The sequence below is a fragment of the Myotis yumanensis genome, unplaced genomic scaffold, assembly GCF_028538775.1.
Source record: "Myotis yumanensis isolate MYYU_CA2020_CCGP unplaced genomic scaffold, mMyoYum1.0.hap1 SCAF_15, whole genome shotgun sequence".
NCBI classification, from domain to species: domain Eukaryota; kingdom Metazoa; phylum Chordata; class Mammalia; order Chiroptera; family Vespertilionidae; genus Myotis; species Myotis yumanensis.
Window position 1 is genome coordinate 2,202,430 of NW_027223766.1, and position 18,297 is coordinate 2,220,726.

Here is an 18,297-nt window from a genome sequence, read left to right on the forward strand (position 1 = left end):
AATGTCATATCCTGCCCTAGCCAGTTTGGCTCAGTGGATAATGCCTTGGCCTGTCAATGGCAGGGTCTGAGTTCACTTCTGACCAAGGGCATGTACCTAGGTTGCAGGCTCCTTTCTGGCTGGGGCCCAGGTCAGGGCTCATGCAGGAGGCAACCAATCAAAGTGTTCCTCTCACTTTGATGTTTCTCTCTGTCTTTCCCTTTCTCTTCCACATTCTCTAAAAATCAATGGAAACATATCCTCAGGTGAGGATAAAAAAAATAATAATAAAGAAATTATTATTATTATATGAAAGACACATCTTGAAAATGCCTAAAGAAAGTTGTCATTTTTTCATGGTGAAGGGACTGGAGTCTGTGTTGATGAAAAAACCTTGCTGGTTGTGGTGACTGGCAGTGGCTGCAGCAGTGGGGTGATGGGGCTGGTGCCTTCCCCTGATCGGCCTGGTCACCTCCCACAAAGGGAGGCCAGACTGCGGCTTAGGCCTTATCCCCAAAAGGAGCAGGGAGCGGGCCTAAGTTGTCACTAGGACATCCCCTGAGGGCTCCCAGTATGTGAGAGGGGGCAGGCTGGGCTGAGGGACAACCGCCCTCCCCCCAGTGCACGAATTTTGTGCACCGGGCCCCTAATTTATTTATAAAGTCACAGAGGTAGAAGAAGTAATTTCTGGAAGACATGGGCTCAGGAAGCAAGTTCTAGAGGTAAAGGAAGAGGCCTTGGAGCTTGGGAGTGAGGAGCTAATGGTAATGTACCTGGGGGAGGGGGAGGGGGAGGGAAAGGCTGCTACTGCTGCTGCTACTGATGTTAATGAAGAGAAGGAGGAAGGGGGAGGGAGGGAGGAGAAGGGGGAGAGGGAAGAGGAGGTGGAGGAAGGGGGGAGGGGGAGGAGGGGGAGGAGAAGGAGCACAAGGGGAAGGGGCAGGAGGAACAGGAGGAGGAGAAGGGGGAAGGGGAGGAGGAGGAGGAGGGGTGAGGAGGAGGAGAAGGGAGAGGGGAGGAGGAGCAGGAGGAGGAAGAGGGAGGAGGAGGGGGAGGGGAGGAGGGGGAGAAAGGGGAGGGGGGAGGAGAAGGAGAGGGGGAGGAGGAGGAGGTGGGTGGGTGCAGCCTCCGGGTGGGTGAGGCCTCCGGGTGGGTGGCCTCCAGGTGGGTGCCACCTTGGGGTGGGTGGGCCTCCGGTGGGTGCGGATGAGCTGTGGAGGGAGGGTCGCACCTGGACCCGAGGGCTTCCTCGGGGAGCTGTGCTGAGCTGTGGTGTCACTGCAGTGTCTCTGGTTCTTGGGTGAACTCCTTCGGTTTTAGGGAGCTTAGGGCCCCTGCTTCTATTAGGTATATAAACATTTTCTCTTTGTAGCAATGAAAGTCCTTCCCCAAAGTAATAAGAAACAGCAAAAAAACCAAAACAAAAACAGAATATATTACCCACTGAGGAAAAGTATTTGAGCATCATAAAGGAAATGTAAAAAGCTCAAAATAGACCTCTGCTTTATTTAAATAAATGAACATCTGTTCTGTTTCCGAGGCCAGTAATGAACATCACAGCTAATAAACGGAGCTGCCGGAGTGAAGCCACATGGGCGGTTGAGGGGAGGCTACAAAGCCCACTAGAGGCTGCGTGTTCACCTTCACTTTCAGGTACACAGCGGGTGTCATTGCAAGGAGCCCGTAGGACAGAAGTATCTGAGGAGAGCAAAAGTAACTGGGCTATTTCTTCTGCAAAGCATTTTGTAAGTACAGTTTCCAGAAGTAATTTTACAGAAAAAATGTTTGAACGATTCAAATATTTTTAAATAGCTCATCAGAATTGGCATAGAATTAAATTTGTACTTATACAATGCATTAAGAGTAATACAATTGAGTGTTTAAAATATAAATATAATTACAATTGAATGCTTTAAATATAAATATAATTTTTGGGACAACCAAAATTATAACAGCTATCAGTTGTTAAATGTATACACACTTTAACAGCTGACAGCTCAATTTTGAAAATGAAATGTATTTTAGTAAACACTGCCTTTATAATTATTCAAAGTGTGTGCACATGTTTTGGGGGGACACCCTACATCTGTGGTTTGTTCTGGCTTTTGTTTTTCAGGGAGTTCCAATCACTGGAGCCGCACTCGGGTGCAGTCACCGCGAGTCACTCAGGGTTGAACGCCACCTTCCTGGTCTCAGCTGTGAGGAGTGACAACTTCCCTGAACCTCGCTGTGCTCCTCTGTGCACAGGCTCAGCCAGGAAGCGGCTGTGCTGGCGCAGTGGGTGCTGCAGCCCCTCCCCGCAGAGGCGGGGTAATGCCTGCACCTCCAGGCATGGAATTCCATTTCAGACACATGGGAGGCTGCATGAACGCGGCAGAGCCTGTCCCGGCGGCTGGCATTTCATACCATTACAGCCCACCCAGGAGGTATGCACAGGACACATTTTTATTGATTGTTAGAGAGAGAGGAAGGGAGAGAAAGATGGACCGGCTGCCTCCTGTACTTGCCGGACCAGGGATCAAACCTGCAACCCAGGTACCAAACCAAAAGTCTTTTCAGTGCCTAGGACGATGCTCCAACCAACGGAGTCACCTGGCCAGGCCCGTAGGGCATTTCTTTCGAATGGAATCAGAGCTGTCCCTGGGATAAGGTCTGCAGGCCTCAGTCAGGAGGCAGCGGATTCAACTCCAAATCCCATACTGACCACCACAGCACATAACTTCATGTTGACGACGCGTGATTCAGATAAGAGTCATCGGTACGGAGGGAGGTTCCCTGTAAGATAGGCTCACTTGGATTCTCCCACAAGGCCTTTGGTTTGAAGGCGCGGAAGGGCCGAGCTGCAGGCCGCCCCGCGGAAGTGGCCCCTGTCACAGTAGCAGCAGCAGCATCGGCCGCACACGGTGCAGGGGCAAGGCCTGAAGTGCAGGAGGATGGAAGGGCTTGGGAAGCTCTGGGTGGCCTGGAGAGAGCTGACATAAGAATTCAAAATGTTAAGAAGGCAAGAAAAAGAATTACAATCACATGGGGTAGGAAGATGATGCTCAGATCAGGACTCTGTCAGGCGGCCCTTGAGGTGATACAAACGATTTTCAACTGGGGCTGCTGTGACCTGAGCCTCGAGGTGCTCAGTGCAGCCACGGGCCGGGCTCCTCGCCTTTGCCCGCGTTTGTCTCCTGGCTCCAGCTGGTGTCCATTGTTTTCTGGGCCAACTTACTCTACCTGTGCATGTTGAGCACCGTGTTCTCTCTGTAAATGGGGTACTGATAGCACTTCCCTGGGAGCCAGACCAAAGGGTCAGTGTGCCCACAGGGAAGCTCAGTCAGACAGGGCCGGGATCCTGCCGCAAAGGCAGCGGGGGAAGTTTTAGGAAGTGGCCACACCTGGGGGCACAGGAGAGCTAGTGCTCAGACCTGGCTCCCCCGTGGCTTCCAGGGGACGGGTTATCCAGGGAAATCTAGTCATGGTGGCTGAGGGACTCAGGGCCGTGGTCTCTACTGATTGGTCAGTGCTAGGGTAGGGGGGTCATTAGTCATCGCAGTGATGCCAGCCATGGTGTTGCTGCCCCTGGTGTCGCCACTGTCCCAGGTCTGGGGCTGAAACACAACTGGCATGTTGTCTCTAGTTGGACTGAAACCGCCTCTGTGGCCCACAGACCCTCGGTCCGGCTGCTCTCGCTGTACATTCATTACGAGATTCTGAAGACGGTTGCCTCCCACGTGCCTCTCCTCTTCATGTCAGCCCTGGACCCAGCAGCCACGTGGTTAGGAGGCTGAGGTAGGATAGAGCTAAACAAATACCCCAATTTTAACAAATCATATCATCTGTGAGTCCCTAAGCAAAGTTTCATCTCTTTAAGTCATCCTGCATCTGTTGATTAATTTTGTACCTCCGTATAGTCACTGATTGTAAACATAGGGAAAAATACTTTGACAGGCGGATCCACTAACTGGAGCCTAACCCTCCGGCCCCTGGAGCCCAGGCCTCCGGACTGCTCACCGGAACCTGCTCAGACATGCGGCCTGGGGCGGCTGGGCCCACAGCTGAGCTGGGCACAGGCACTGCAGGCGCTGCTGCAGGAGATGCCTTCCTGTGGGCTCAGGGGACGTGCCGATTCCGTTCCTACCGGACATCAGTGTGTGCACAGCCCACAAGGAAGCAGTGTTCATTCAGGCTGCCACACTGGAGCCCTTCATCCACAGGGCGGTGCAGCCGCCGGATCCCCGCCCTTCTCCTCCGCCGGCCGGCCCTGCCACCCCTCCTGTCTGTGCCTCGCTGGTCCCTGGAGCCAAGCCTGAGCCAAGCCGGTCCAGGGAGAGCCCAGCGCGATGAGTCATTCCGTGCAGGCTGCTGCCGGGCTGTTCAGCCCCATGAATGTAGCCGTTGATGTGATCCTGGGGTGAGAAGTCTTTCAAAACAAAATACGGTGGGACGCTTGCAATGCATCCTTTGGGGGGCGTTTTTCATGGGAAAGAATTCAAACATTGAGTAGCTGTTCATCCACTGTTTATTCATTGCTCCTTCTCTCATGAAACGGTGCTGAGAGCTGTGCTCAGCATTGGGGTGTGGGGGGGGGGGGTAGGGATGGCAGATAGGGAGCTTCTCTCAAATGTGTGAGTTGAGGGCACTTGTGTGTGTGGTTCTGTTGTTGCCGGTACATTGGCACATGCAGACATACTACACGTCATATTTACTGCACATTGTGAGGGGTGTCCCCACTCATAAACCGCCTCACGTGCCATCTCTTGTGCTGCTGTAACCGAGACACCGAGTTCAGAGATGAGATGTTTTCAAACGCTCAGAACCCTCTGGAAACTCCAAGAGAAGTGATTGACTACTTTCTGGAAGGAGCGTTTTTAATGATCATAAAACATGTACAAATAATAGACCAGCACCTCTCACTGTCCTAGGGCCTCGGAGTGGGCTCTGCATAGGACATGCTGCGTTCATTACCACCCGTGTCAGTCTGGGTCTATGAAGTCTGGCCTGAGGTGAGGCCTCCATCACCGGCTCACGTGCGGCCTCGCTTGGTGTCTCCGAGTGAGACTCTCCCAGTTTGAAGCTTCCTTCTCCTCACTGGGGACGCACTTCCTGTGCCAGCACCGGCAGGTCCGGATCGGACGGGGGTCTGGACGGCTGCGTATTGAAATAGAGAATGCTCTTGCTCTGAACCGTAATCATATCCTTTCTTCACACGTTCAGAATCGGGTCAGGAGATTTTAGTGAAAATGCTGACAGTTAAATAAATAATGAATCGTATTAGGATATCTATGTGCTCTTGTTTTGTTTACTGTACATTCATATTTTACATTTTTCTTTTACAGATGAAATTATATGGTAATATATGGCACATTTCAGCAACTACATAACACACATTTAAGATTTCAAAAATAATTTACTTTTATTTCCTTTCAAACAATTCCTGAAATAAATCATAGTAATTGGTGAATGAGGAACATCTAAAATAGTATCTACTTTGGATATGCAAACAGCACTTAATTTTGAATACTGCAGTATTTTATCTGTCCTTGTCACAGAAGCTGCCAGGTAGCAAGTTCCCACCTGCGTTCGGTGCCGGCCCCCAGATGGGTCAGGCACTTGTCTGGGAATGTCTGGAGTGCTGAGCATTGAAAGGCTTTCCTCTGATCAAATGTTGCTTTTGCCTTTTTGTGGCCTCAATAATCTAATGAGATCCATCCTTGAGAGCAGAAAAGGCTACTTCCCTCTTCTGACAAGAGCCCCAGAGAACAGATTACACATGGAAAAGAACTCAAACAGTGGAAGTTAAGCTGACCTGTGAGTTGAATGAAATTGTGAAAATAGGAATCCAAGATCGGCTTTCTGTTTAGTTTTTCAAATGTCTGAATTTGATGCTCAGATTACTGGTAAATGGCTTTCTGGGGAGAAAAACAAAAACAGCCATCACAGCCAAACTCACGCGCTGATTTGCTTTGCTGTGGTATGAATATGCCCGCTGTGGCAGACATGGTGTTCTCAGTGCTTCCGAAGTCCCACATAATCCCTGCTTCTTAGCAATTGGCTCTGTGCGTCAGCAGGAGGCCGCACCAGAGCCACTCAGCCCTGGTGGAAACTGCTCACCATCTTCTGATGACTCCTCCCATCCAGCCGGCTCAGGACAGAACCTGTGCCCCTCGACCTGTCATCTCAGGCACCACTTTTCATGACCCGAGAGCCTGCTGTGGAGGCAACATGTGCATGGGTCACGCAGTTCCCAATTTTCCCTCCTCTCCATGTTCTCCTAATGATTTTAAAAATATATATATTTTTTATTGCTTTCAGAGAGGAAGGGAGAGGGAGAGAGAAATAGAAACATCAATGATGAGAATCATTGATTGGCTGCCTCCTGCACACTCCATACTGGGGATCGAGTGCGCAACCCAGGCATGTGCCCTTCGCTGGAATTGAACCTGAAACCCTTCAGTCCACAGGCCAATGCTCTACCCATTGAGCCAAACCACTAGGGCTCCTAACAGATTGTTATTGCTTATTGTGGGATGTGGGGGCTGGCGTGCTTGGGAGTTGAATTTGAAGATTATAAAAAAAGCTGCAAAATTGAGGCACCTCTTGACCTATAGAATCTGTACTTTAACTCACCTTTTTTGAACTTGTACTAAAACATGACGTATTGGCCCATAAATCATCTTACTATTCTGTAATTCAAACCAGCCACTCTATTATGTCAAGGCCATGCTATTATGGAAGGTTCAATTTTTAAAAATCCACCAGACAAGATAATATTGGCCTTGGCTGGGTGGCTTGGTTGGTTGCAGTATTGTCCCATGCACCAACAGGTTTCGTGTTAGAGTCCAGATCAGGCCACATACCCAAGTTTCAGGTTCAATCCCAGGTCAGGACGTGCACAAGAGGCAACCCATCAACATTTCTCTCTCACATCAATGTTCCTCTCTCCCTCCATCTCCCTCCCCACACCCCTAAAATCAATAACTATATCTTTGGGTGAGAATTAAAAAAACAAACAAAAAACTGCACAATATTGTGAGTAGTGAGCTTTCAGCTCTAGTTTACAAGGACTTTCTTCTGAACACCATAATCCGTTTATTTTATTTTGTGAGGGGTTAGCTCTTGGCAGTCCAATAACTGATCTGGGGCTTGTTATCACTATTAATGTTATTATTACTTATCAAATGAATGTATTAGTTACAGAAATTTAGCAGCTTACACCTTCAATTTTCACCCGTGTGCGCAAGAGTTTTTTAACACATGCAGCACCTATTAGGGCACTGACCTCTTTTCCCTTAGATTGTCAGCTAAAAAAAATGACAACAGCCAACACAACGATAGCTGTCTGTCTGGTGTGAATGAATCAAAATTATACCTGCAAAAATATATTTTTTGGTGTGCTGCAGAATTTCAGTAATTAGTTCATATGTGCCATGAGATGAGAAAAGTTGGACATCGCTGGTTTATTGATAACCATCTATTAGCTCGTGGTTCCTGTGCGTCACACACTCGGGAGCGGCTTAGCAGGGTGCCTCTAACTTGGCTCTCTGTCTGGCCTTTGCCGTGGAGATGTCCCCTGGGGCTTCGGCCACTAGCCAGGGTGCTGGCAGTTGGTGGAATCATGGTCCCTGCCAACACCTCTCACAGCATGGTCCCGGGAGGGCAGCGAGAGAACTGGGTTTTCATGACCTGGCTCGAAATTCAAACATGGCCTTTGCAGGGCCTGGGGTTGCAGGCCAGCATGAGAGGAGGTGAGGTCCCTCGGGGCTCCTTGGTGGCAGCGACCACACAGGGGTCTCTCCACTCAGGGGGAGAGGTGTTCAGAGGCGTGTCCTAGAAGCCCGGTTTCCCGCCAGCTGAGCCACCACGCAATTTGTGTAGCCCCTGAAATACAGCAGTCACCAAGTCCCCTTGTTTTGCCTAGATGCTCATTTCTTTCTCAGTGAGCAAAGGAAGATGGAAGATTGATTTGGGGAAAACAGGGTCTGCCCCCTCGATGCAGCACAGAGGTGGCCCCCGACACACACCCACGCTCCCTTTCCTGCCCCCGCCCCGCTCCCACCCGAGCCCTGCGCCTCCACATGCCAGCTGGGGCATCTGGCAATGCTGGCTCCCTGCCTACATTTCCACTTCTCCAAACTCATCATCATCAAACCCACATGACAAGATGTTTTGTAGGGTTGAGCTAGTAACGTGTGGAGTGTTCGGAGGGTGAGCACCAGGAGGGTACTAAGTGCTCTGTGGATTTTGACTTTCTTCTCCTTGTTTTGCTGCTGTTAGACTGTAACCCTATTGGAGGAGAGGGACACGAGCTATGTCAGGAGTGGTACTACCTGACTCCTCTCCACAAACCTGTAGTGGGTGGTCAGGAAGCACAGGGAGGAGCCAGAGGAGTACAGGCCGAGACACTCACTTCCCAGCAGCTGCAAGCATCATCTCGGTCTCCCATCATCTGGGTCTCCCATCATCTCGGTCTCGCATCATCTGGGTCTCGCAATATCTGGAACCCCCGTATTCTCGGTCTCACATCATCTCTGTCTCACATCATCTGGGTCTCGCATCACCTGGGTCTCCCATCACCTGGGTCTCCCATCACCTGGGTCTCCTATCACCTGGGTCTCCCATCATCTGGGTCTCCCATCATCTCGGTCTCGCATCATCTGGGTCTCGCAATATCTGGAACCCCCGTATTCTCGGTCTCACATCATCTCTGTCTCACATCATCTGGGTCTCGCATCACCTGGGTCTCCCATCACCTGGGTCTCCCATCACCTGGGTCTCCTATCACCTGGGTCTCCCATCATCTGGGTCTCCCATCATCTCGGTCTCGCATCATCTGGGTCTCGCAATATCTGGAACCCCCGTATTCTCGGTCTCACATCATCTCTGTCTCACATCATCTGGGTCTCGCATCACCTGGGTCTCCCATCACCTGGGTCTCCCATCACCTGGGTCTCCCATCATCTGGGTCTCCCATCATCTCGGTCTCGCATCATCTGGGTCTTGCAATATCTGGAACCCCCGTATTCTCAGTCTCACATCATCTCTGTCTCACATCATCTGGGTCTCGCATCACCTGGGTCTCCCATCATCTGGGTCTCCCATCATCTCGGTCTCGCATCATCTGGGTCTCGCAATATCTGGAACCCCCGTATTCTCGGTCTCACATCATCTCTGTCTCACATCATCTGGGTCTCGCATCACCTGGGTCTCCCATCACCTGGGTCTCCCATCACCTGGGTCTCGAATCATCAGGGTCTCGCATCATCTAGGTCTCACATAATCTCGGTCTCGCAACATCTTGGTCTAGCATCTTCTGGGTCTCACATCATCTCTATCTCGCATCATCTCTGTCTCCTATCAATTGGGTCATGCATCATCTCGGTCTCACATCATCACTTTCTTGAATCATCTCTGTCTCCCATCATCTTGGTCTCGCATCATCTCTGTCTATATCATCTGTGTCTCGCATCATCTCGGTCTCCATTTATCTCTGTCTCGCATAATCTCGGTCTCGTATCATCTGGGTCTTGCATCATCGCCGTCTCCCATGATCTCTGTCTCACATGATCTCTGTCTCGCATCATCTCGGTCTCCATTTATCTCTGTCTCACATCATCTCTGTCTCGCACCATCTTGGTCTCGCATCATCTCTGTCTCGTATCATCTCCGTCTCGCATCATCTGGGTCTCTCATCATCTGGGTCTCTCATCATCTGGGTCTCACATCATCTGGGTCTCCTGTTATCTGTGTCGCGCATCATCTCGGTCTCTCATCATCTCCATCTCGCATCATCTCCATCTCCATCATCCCTGTCTCGCATCATCCGCTACTCACATCATCTCGGTCTCGCATCATCGCGGTCTTGCATTAGGGCACAGTTGTACTGGCCTCTGCTGCCTGTGCCACTTCTGGCTCTGCCTGTGATGGACCCCTCAATGCCTACCGGGAACACCGAGGGAGGGGTTGGCATTTGGGATTGTAAGAGCGGGGTAAGAGGGGCACAATGGGCAAACCAGCCTGACTCCATCAGAAAGCTAACTCTCCCTGTAACAAAACCTGGACACGGTTTCCCTGTATCCCTCAAGGCTGAGGGTTAAACAACACAAAGGACCAAGTTATAACCTCAGAACCAGCTCCACAGGGCCCTGTCTTGTCGAATCCGCAGGTCATACCTCCGGGTCTGCGTAGAGGGGAGCCCTGGACCTCCAGTGGCACTGGCACCCAAATCTCGCCCCTCCCCTCACAGCCAAAGGAAAGAACAGGCCTGGACTTGAACTCCAGAACCTTTCAGCACCAAGGGTCCGCCGTTCAGGAAGATCTGTGCTGACACCCCTTTACCGCAAATGGCAAGCTCCAAGGTCCTCCAATTAGAACTAGCTGCCAGCACCTCCCCATCCCTATCCCTCCAGCCCCTGAAAACCCTCAACTAGTCCAGCGAGTGAGAGAGACCTGAGGCCCATTGAGTCTTCGCCTTCTCTGGTGGCGACTTCTCAATCGAGACTCCTTTCCTCACAGCCAGAGTGGGGAGGACAATCGAGAAGAAGAGTCTAACTCACCACTGAGATGGCGTTGAAAGCCTGTGGTGCTCTGCAGTCTCAGACTGGGCAGTGGGTGGGGGCTGTCTGTGGGCAGCAGGAGAACGTCAGGGAACAAATGAAGCTTGTGGAGTCATGGGCTCCGAGTCAGGAACCAGCAGGGACTGAGCGCCAGGGGCCATCTTCAGGATAGTGATCTAGAGATGAGTGCAGGCCTTGGGAGAAGGAGCAGGAATTCGAATCACAGTCCTGGAGGGGGTACCAGTGAGTGTGAGTTGCAGGGAAATAGAAAAATAAATAAGGAGAAAGAAGAAAAGCCACTCAGGACAATAGCAACAACAACAAAAGGAAATCAGAAACATGTCCTATAAAAAACCAAGAAACAGGAGGGAGCTGAGACTTGGGGAAGGAGCGCTGAGGCCGCCTTTAGAGCTGAGGGTAGAGGGGGTGTGGCGGAGGCAGGCGCAGGACTAAGCTTGCAGCAATTGCTCTGCAGACAATAGCAGCTGATATTACTAAATATCTCCCCCCGCCCCCCCCCCCCCCCCGCAGGGCTGAGCTAATTCTTGAGCCTGTATATTTATTTATTTTTAGTTTTTAAATTTTTATTGTTAAAAGCATTACAGATGCCCCCTTGCCCCCCATAACCCCTCTCAAGCAGGTTCCCGCCCCACCCCAGTCCTTTACTCCCTTGTTGTCTGTGTCCACAGGTAATGCATATATGCATATGTTCTTTGGTTAATCTCCTCCCACTCCCCCCTACCCCTTCCCTCTGAGATTTGTCAGTCTGTTCCATGTTTCCATGCCTCTGGTTCTATTTTATTCATAAGTTTATTTTGTTCATTAGATTCCTTTTCATTTATTTTTATTTTTATATTCAATGGTTGATATATAGGTATTTGTTATTTTATTGTTTATATTTTTTTATCTTTTTCTCTTCTTCTTCTTCTTCTTAAAGAAAACCCTTCAACATTTCATTAGGACTGGCTTGGTAGTGATGAATAATTCCTTTAGCTTTTTCTTGTCTGTGAAGCTGTTTATCTGACCTTCCATTCTAAATGATAGCTTTGTTGGGTAGAGCAATCTTGGTTGTAGGTCCTTGCTATTCATCACTTTGATTATTTCTTGCCACTCTCTTCTAGCCTGGCCTAGTGATCCCACTTCTAGGAGTATATCCTAAGAAGCCTGAAACACCAATCAGAAAGAATATATGCACCCCTATGTTCATAGCAGAGTTATTTACAACTCCTATGGTCTGGACCCAGACCAAGTGCCCATCAGTAGCTGAGTGGATAAGAAAGCTGTGGTAATTTACAGCATGGAATACTATGCAGCAGTGAAAAAGAAGGATCTCTTACATTTTGAGACAGCATGAAGGGACCTGGAGAGTATCATGTTAAGTGAAATAAGCCAGTCAGAGAAAGACAAATATCACATGATCTCACGTATATGTGGAATCTAATGAACAATATGAATCGACCAAGGAAATAGAACCAGAAGCATTGAAGCATAGAACAGACTGTGGAATCTCATAGGGAAGAGGAGGCAGGAAGAGATGAACCAAAGAACTTACATGCATATATGCACAAGCCATGCACACAGACAAAAGTGTGGTGAAGGCCTGGGGAGGGGGTTGGAGTGGGATGGGTGGGGGTTAAGGGGGGAAATGGGGACATTTGTAATACTTTCAACAGTACATATAAATTAAAAATTAATACAAATAAAAATAACTTGCCAAAAATAAAAAAGAAGGAAAAGATGATGGTCCCAGGAAAAACCAGGATTTGAGGAAAGGACCAGGGTTCAAGCGCAGTGAGCTCAGACAGGGGCCTGGGAACACGAGCTCCGTGGGCACGTAAGGGCCTGTGAGGAAGAGAATACCACCCTGCGGGGATGCTGATAATAACCCCTTGAATAAGGAACTGTACAGATGGAGCAAAATGTGTGAGACAGAGGACGGCCTCATTGGAAGCCCCAGCTGGACCTCCATTGAACGAGGTGGGATGTGCCTGTGAGTAAACTCTCTGAGCTGGAGGAGGCTGCCCCCAGTAGCCGCAGACCCCAGGAGGCTGCGGGTGGGACGAAGCCCAGGAGGCTTGTTCATCAGCCCAGAACAAGTAACAACTAGCAGAACATCACACGGAGGCAGGGGGAGGCTTCACGTTGGCTGGGGAAGGGTGAGAACGCTGTGGCTGAAGCGAAGTTTTAACAGAATGTTCCAAACGCCCTTCATAAAGAATTTCCCCACATTTCTTGTCACGTTTAGTGGACAAAAACGAATCATTGGGATCATTTATTCTGAGGAAATGTGTTCCCTGTAATGCTGATCACAACCTGCCTATTTAGCTTCTCATCCTATTTCCCAGGCATTTTCCCCTCCCAGGTCTTTCATTTGTAAAACAAAACAGATTCCCAGTGTTGGGAGCTTAGCAGAGGCCAGAGGGAGTGATTTTTCCTGAGAATCTTAACTCCTGGGCAGCACTGAGCTGCTCCCTGTGGTTGGAGGACAAGGAAGACATTTTCCAGGGAAGCAGGGACATCAGATTACTGGCCTTCGCTTGCAAGCTCCAAAGCAATGCTGATGTCCTCACACAGCAGAGAGTGCAGAGACCAGACCTCTCTCCCCGCCCCCCACCCCCCACCCTCTACCCCAGAGGCTCTGCACAACTTAACCCTTTCCGGTCCCCAGTGGAGAAGGCCAGGAATCCCCCTGGTCAGGAGGAAATGGCTCTGTGTCCTCCCTGGCAGGCACAGGAATGCTCCCTCCTGGTGGCCTGGTGGGACCTGTCCCGGGTGCATCCCAGGGCAGCTCCTGCCACTGTTTCCTGGAGACATTTGCGGAGAGAGGCCCTCTGCACACGCTCCCTGTCTGGGGCAAGAAGGGATGTGCTGAGCCCTGGAGGGCGGCTTCCCCGTGTCCTCAGTGTTCCTCCTCCTCCTGTGTGACAGGTCCAGGTCCCTGTGGGGACTCCTGCTCCCCAAACTTCAGCCACACCTGCTGGTTTGAGCAGCCGCGTCTCCATCACAGACTGGCACCAGCACAGGGCCCTGAGCATGGACTGGGTCAGGCGCTGAGCGTGGACTGGGTCAGGCCCTGAGCGTGGACCGGGTCAGGCGCTGAGCGTGGACCTGGTCAGGAGCTGAGCATGGACCAGGTCAGGAGCTGAGCATGGACTGGGTCAGGCCCTGAGTGTGGACCAGGTCAGGAGCTGAGCGTGGACCGGGTCACAGCACTGAGTGAGCCACACCTGCACCCACGGAGCTTGCTCTGCCTTAGCCCGGACACTGCTGTGCAAGGAAAACAGGCACTCACAAGCACCAGCCTGCCTTCCACGCCTCCCACCTCAGCCCCAGCCTCCCCCGCTGTCCTGACCAGCTGTTTCCTCCCTCCCAGGACCTCCAGCCCTGCCTGCCGAGACCTCCACCTCCAGGCCTCCTCCTCTTCTTATCCTCACCAAGGAGTGAGGATATTTTTTCCAGTGATTTTTAGAGAGAGTGGAAGGGAGGGGTGCGGGAGAGAGATGAGAGAGGAGAGAGAGAGAGAGAGAGAGAGAGAGAGAGAGAGATCAACTGGGGGCGAGAATGGGACCTGCAACCCAGGGACAGGCCCTTGACCAGGAATGGAGTCCTTGAGCCCCTGGTGCACAGGCTGATGTTCTGCCCACTGAGCTGCCCCGGCCAGGGTGTTCCTCTTACTTCTAGGATGTCTCAGGGTTTGGATCCATGGAGGAGCCACATTCCCTGATAATTGTCACTAATTCTCATTTTTTCATCAGTTGAGACGAGGTTTGAATGTCACTGCTTGTTTCAAGCTTTTATGACAAAATAATTCATCATTTGTTTTCAGGTTGATTGGTTCACACTGTTGGTATTCCCATCCCATTCCCGTCTCTGCAGACCCATTCTTTGTCTCTTTCCTCAGGGAAGATTGGGTCCCAGGGTCCCAGGCAGTGGTTGGCTGTCTCTCCTGCATTTTAATGGTGTCAAGTATTGATAATAAACTCCAGTGTCTGCATTAGCCTGGCAGGTGAGTGAGGAGGGAGTGACCCTTAGACCTCCAGGTGGCCTGGCAGGTGAGTGCTGGGGGAGGGAGTGTCACCTAGACCTCCAGGTGGCCTGGCAGGTGAGTGCTGGGGGAGGGAGTGTCACCTAGACCTCCAGGTGGCCTGGCAGGTGAGTGAGGAGGGAGTGACCCTTAGACCTCCAGGTGGCCTGGCAGGTGAGTGATGGGGGAGGGAGTGACCCTTAGACCTCCAGGTGGCCTGGCAGGTGAGTGCTGGGGGAGGGAGTGTCACCTAGACCTCCAGGTGGCCTGGCAGGTGAGTGATGGGGGAGGGAGTGACCCTTAGACCTCCAGGTGGCCTGGCAGGTGAGTGCTGGGGGAGGGAGTGTCACCTAGACCTCCAGGTGGCCTGGCAGGTGAGTGCTGGGGGAGGGAGTGTCACCTAGACCTCCAGGTGGCCTGGCAGGTGAGTGATGGGGGAGGGAGTGACCCTTAGACCTCCAGGTGGCCTGGCAGGTGAGTGCTGGGGGAGGGAGTGTCACCTAGACCTCCAGGTGGCCTGGCAGGTGAGTGCTGGGGGAGGGAGTGTCACCTAGACCTCCAGGTGGCCTGGCAGGTGAGTGAGGAGGGAGTGACCCTTAGACCTCCAGGTGGCCTGGCAGGTGAGTGCTGGGGGAGGGAGTGTCACCTAGACCTCCAGGTGGCCTGGCAGGTGAGTGAGGAGGGAGTGACCCTTAGACCTCCAGGTGGCCTGGCAGGTGAGTGAGGAGGGAGTGACCCTTAGACCTCCAGGTGGCCTGGCAGGTGAGTGAGGAGGGAGTGACCCTTAGACCTCCAGGTGGCCTGGCAGGTGAGTGATGGGGGAGGGAGTGACCCTTAGACCTCCAGGTGGCCTGGCAGGTGAGTGATGGGGGAGGGAGTGACCCTTAGACCTCCAACTGCCACACAGCCTCCCTGACTCACGGAGACACTCTGAATTAGTGATTCCACGCAGGATGCCGTGTTTACCTGGGTTTCCACCTTTTCCACAAAGGAAGGTAGAAGCCTGCATTTTAATGGGAAATGTGAATTTTAAGTAAAAATTTGTGCTGGAGAGTTGGCTGCTGTTGGGAGCTGTCGTGGAGGAAAGAGATGACCTAAACTCAGAAAGAAACACGGGCTGGCCACCCACCAGTGGAGATCTCCACTCCCCTGTGGGCAGGGTGTCCCCCATCTCGGAGGAACGTCCTGGGACCCAGCTCAGCATGAAACATGTATGCTCCGGTTCCTGCAGCTGCTGTGAGGAATGACCACAGACGGGCTGGCGGCTGGCGGTCTGCAAGGGGCTTCCCTGGTGAAAGCGGTGGGCCAGCAGGGCTGGTTCTCGGGAGGCTCTCGGAGCGTCCAGTGGCCGCCTCTGGCGTGGAGGACTCTGCGCTCCTTGGATCGCGGCCCCTTCTGGAAGTCATCCCCAGCTCTTGCTGCCATCATCCCATCTGCTGCTTCTGCCTTTGACCTCTTATAAGGGCCCTGTGGCTGCAGGGAGTGTCCACCTGGATAATACAGGATAACTTCCCATCTCAGAGTCCTCACCCCCTCCACCCCCCGCCCCCCCCCCCCAGTCCCCTTTGCCAGGTACACTAACACCCTCAGGTCCCAGGCATGGGGCGGAGGATCTTTAGGGGCCATTACTGGCTTCCACAAAACATCTGATTGGCATCTGATTGGCAAACAGAGTTTGTGTGGTTTGGACGATGGCAGGTAACTCCCGTCTCATCTGCGGCAGGTGGCAGAGGGGCCTGTGGGCGCCCAGGGCAGCACAGACCCTGTGAGCCCTGAGGTGGCCTTGCCTCCTGCAGTGGAGGAGGGGCGAGGGCCCAGTCCCCACAGGGAGTTTTCCTTTCCTGTGTTCTGTTGGCCATTTTAAAGGATGTCTTTAAAGAGGGAGGAGGTGGGAGAGAGAGGAACACGGATGTGAGAGAAATACATTGAGCAGGTGCCTCCCCGTGCGCCCTGACTGGATGGAACCTGAAACCTAGGGATGTGGCCTGACTTGGTCCCACAGCCTTTGACCTTCGGTGCCAGGACGATGCTCCAGCCAGCGGAGCCCCAGCGGAGCCCCAGCGGAGCCCCGCGGCCAGCGCTCCTCTGTGCTCTTCAGGACCACGTCCACCCCCGATTCGTGTGCAGCTCACACGGCACAGGCTGGGGCTTACGAGCGTCTATGTCCTGGGCTAAGAGCGTTCATTACTCTTGTATTAACAGCCCTTCCCCAGGGCCAAGCACATGAGCAGATAGCGAACTGGGGGAGAAGCAAATAGATAAGATGCAAACAGGCGGTAAACGTTACTCTTGTTTCTCGTGCTGGTATCTCACCGAGGAAATATTTGGGGAGAAAGACTGAGGGCAGAAACCATCACTGGGAAGGACTTTTAAAAATGTTCACCTTCACAACAGTCTTTCAGGTGGGTATTTGAATTTCACAGATAACAAGACTGAGGCTCGGAGCCCAGGCCCTTACCCAGGCCCTGCGGTGGCTCAGGGTGACCTGGGTTTAGAGCAGAACTGTCTGAGTCCGTTGCCTGGCTCCCTCCCGTTCACTGAAATACTGCCGCTGGGCCCGGCTGTCCCTGGCACGTTCTCTAGGTGCCCATCCTTTGGTGGAAGATGGTGTTTGCTGAAAACTCCCCCCCTGTGCTTTGTGCTTGTTTCTGCCCTTCCTGCCCACTCCCAGGGCAGACAGAGCGCAGTCACTTCCCGGGGCTGGGGCTGAGCAGCCTGTGCAGCTGGAACAGGAGAGATGTTGCTGCCCCCTCCCCCGCCCTGTGTTACCCCTTCCCCCTCCCCTTCTCCTCCCCCTGCTGCCCCTCCTCCCTCCCCCTGAATCCTCCTCCCCCATCACCCCCTCCCCCGGCCCCTCTCCCCACAGTCTCTTCCCCCTCCCCCTTCTCATCCCCCTGCTGCCCCCTACCCCTGCCTCCTAGTCCCACCCCACCCCTGCCTCCCCCTCCCCTGACCAGCTGGAATAGGAGAGATACTGCTGCCCCTTTCCCCAGCTTCCCCTCCCCTCCCAGCTCTCCTCACCCTGCTGCCCCTTGCTTCCTCCTCCCCCTCCCCCTCCTCCTATCATCTTATCCATAACCTGGTGCCACATTCGACCTCTGGTGTCCTGGTGCTGGGGGCATAATAAATGCACAGAATCAGCCTGGCCACCGCACCCTCCACTTAGAACCACTGAGGTGTTGGCAGTCAGTGGCCACTATTTCAACAAGATTTGGTTTGGATTTCTGTGTTTACAGTTTCAAATATCTAAAAAAGTTTCCCCAAAGTCCATTTTTTAATGCTTTCTAAGAACAAATATATCAGGGGGACATTTTTCCTCGAATATGCCCTTGTTTTCTTTCAACTTGTATGCGGGCCACCCGTCTGCATGTGACTGTGGCAGTCCCACATGGCGGGGTTTTCTTGTTCATGTAGTTTTTAGGTGATTTTCAATTCATCTTGACAAGAGATGGAGAATTCTCCAACAGAACTATTTTACTGGGAAGACGCGTGGCCCAAGTGAGATTAAATAATTAAAAAATCAAAGACTGCCTTGTCTTTTTGTTTAGTATTATGAATGCTAGTCACTGTTTAATGTTTAATAGACATATGGCTCATAAACAACCCCATAAATATTAAAATTATACTAAAATCTCATCTTTATTATTCCACTCAAATTATTATTTAACATTTATAAACATGTTGGCTCAAACATATTTTTCATACATTATTGAACTAATAGACTCTCTTATGAAAATTATATTAACTGGAGTG

At 51.8% G+C, this 18,297-nt stretch overlaps 1 pseudogene; it reads left to right on the forward strand.

Annotated features, from left to right (window-relative positions):
* The first annotated feature begins 4,307 nt into the window (after positions 1-4,307).
* Positions 4,308-18,297, forward strand: part of LOC138993463 (tumor necrosis factor receptor superfamily member 19L-like) — a 99,026-nt pseudogene continuing 85,036 nt past the window's right edge.